The sequence below is a fragment of the Bombyx mori genome, chromosome 1 (assembly GCF_030269925.1).
Source record: "Bombyx mori chromosome 1, ASM3026992v2".
Lineage (NCBI taxonomy): Eukaryota > Metazoa > Arthropoda > Insecta > Lepidoptera > Bombycidae > Bombyx > Bombyx mori.
In genome coordinates, this window is record NC_085107.1 from 7,372,230 (window position 1) to 7,374,457 (window position 2,228).

The 2,228-nt window shown below is 34.4% G+C and overlaps 1 long non-coding RNA gene across 1 annotated transcript; it reads right to left on the reverse strand.

Moving 5' to 3' along the window:
- Nucleotides 1-665: 665 nt before the first annotated feature.
- LOC134199763 (uncharacterized) lies at nt 666-1,893 on the reverse strand. The gene is made up of 2 exons (XR_009974387.1): nt 1,725-1,893; nt 666-1,415 (listed from the first exon to the last, which is right to left on the reverse strand). It is a non-coding gene; the product is annotated as an uncharacterized LOC134199763 (long non-coding RNA).
- Between the last annotated feature and the right edge of the window lie 335 nt (nt 1,894-2,228).

The following is a 2,228-nucleotide window of genomic DNA, read 5'->3' on the forward strand; positions in this document are numbered from 1 at the left end:
TAGGGCCCTCATGAATTAAAACCACGTAATTATGTTTTTGCGTATACCGATACAACTTAATTTGTACACAATAATTAATACAATTAGGGTCTCGTCCACGAAATTAAGCGATGGAGATGTTTCATTTTTTTATGGGCCATCATATATTATCTACCTTTTGAGTCCATCCATTGTATGTTCAATTCTCTCTCGGTGACCAACAGATTGTCATTCAAATGTTGTGCATATAAATTGAACTGTTTTTATTTCATGTTTGACAGTAACGTGCTTGAGACAGTATTATTTACGTTAATCGATAGACTGGTAGATGTTATTGTGATTCCAAGTGACTGAAAACTTCTGCGGTGAAGAAATTTTGAATTTTTACTCCAAATATTCTCCTCTAAACCAATTGAGAATTTTGCTTCTAGGTCCAGAGTGGGATTCGCTTTGTTTTGTTTAGGGGCGAAGGTGATCATAGACTTAGAAAGATTCTGATTTGCCAATAAATACAAAGATTATCGCATACAATATAGTATAATTTTGATAAGATCGTTATAGTTTTTAGGGCTGTTGCGCTGACATTTTTTTCTCACCGTGCTAAGTGATTACCGAAGTTCATAATATGTAGGGGAAAGTGGGGGATATACGAACACCTAAGGGAAAACTTAAATAAAACAATGGAATTTAATCACAGATTTTTGAATTTTTTTTTATTATAAAGTTTACTTATCTGTCTAACTTATTCACTAATCATCATTTATATTTTTTTAATAAACTGCAACAATATGAAAGAAAAACAAAACCCTTAGTGTTCGGCTTTGCCCGACATCAGTCGGGTAAATACGAACACCAAGTGGGGTGATTACGAACCAACATTATTAACGACATAGATCACATTTAAAACCCAACGATGTTGACTGTCCGTCAGTACAACTCTCGTGAGCCCATTTTTTGCACACATAGCACACAATCTAGTCTTCAACGGGAGGATCAATATATTTATTTCTACAAAAAATACAAAAGTAGTATTTATTTTCTTTTTCGCCTTTTTCTTTTTTTTTTCGTATTTTGACTAGAGTCACTAAAGTCTTTGTTTATATTGTTCAAATTCTTTAATAATATTTCATACTTCTTGTTTGAAGGTGTTCTCTCATTACATTTCAGTATTTTTATTTGGGTTCCTTTTTTGCCATCTTTCCGTTTTCTTCTTGATTTCTTACGTTTCCTGATCGTCTGTAAATAAAGGTTTTCATCCAACCATGGCTGTATTAACACTTCTTTCATTAGATGGTCAAAATTAGTGGTTTTTGGAACATTATATGTTTCTGCTGCTTTACGCAGGGAGAGTTTTTGGTTTTAACATCGTCTATAGCCTTTTTGAGATCTTCTAAACTATACTTCAGTTCGGTCTTTCTTTTGTAAGTACAAGGTATCTGTAATAATATTTAAAAAAAAGTTGAACGGGGTACTAACAAACGGGAGTGGGGTAACGGCGAATGTTCGAGATTGCCCGACATGGAGTGTTCGTCTTTACCCCGCGGAATCGAAAATAATTAAAGGTCAAAAAACAATTTTGGTTAAATTTATTTTGCCTACTACATCATTATCATTTAGCAGAGTAATATGTGATTATTCCACTATGTAAAAGCTGAATTATTATTTTAGATAGAAATAAAGTTACATCAACTTGAATTTACCAAAAAATTACATCTAAAACATACAAAATATTGAAAAATGCATACCTTTTTAAGTACGTGTGTCCGCGTCTCCCGTGTTATTGACTGGCATCAGTGGTGGCGTGATCTCCGAAATGGCGGCAAATAAAATTAGGATATATCTTTCTAACATATTAGAACCATTGAATTCGGCATTACCCAGCGTTCGCGTTTCCCCCACTTTCCCCTAAATCAATATCCAAATGTAAATGCCGCCCTTACGACGACTCATGAGCTCAAAGTTTCACTTTGTATTTTAAAACTGTTGTCCCACCCTTCAAATCGAAATGCATGAGTTTTGGGTCAATAATTTATTCCTACTATACCCTATCCCTGGTAATTACCTATGCGTCCGTGGCAGGAGTATTATCACCATACACCGACCTATACACTTCACAGCATAATCCCTCGGGTACCACCATCCTACCTGGTTCGGTCAGAGTTTTGACTTTCTTATTTGTTTTACTTACAATCTTTTCGTATTTCATTAAAACTATCATTGCATCTGATGAGAAAATGAGCGAATATTGT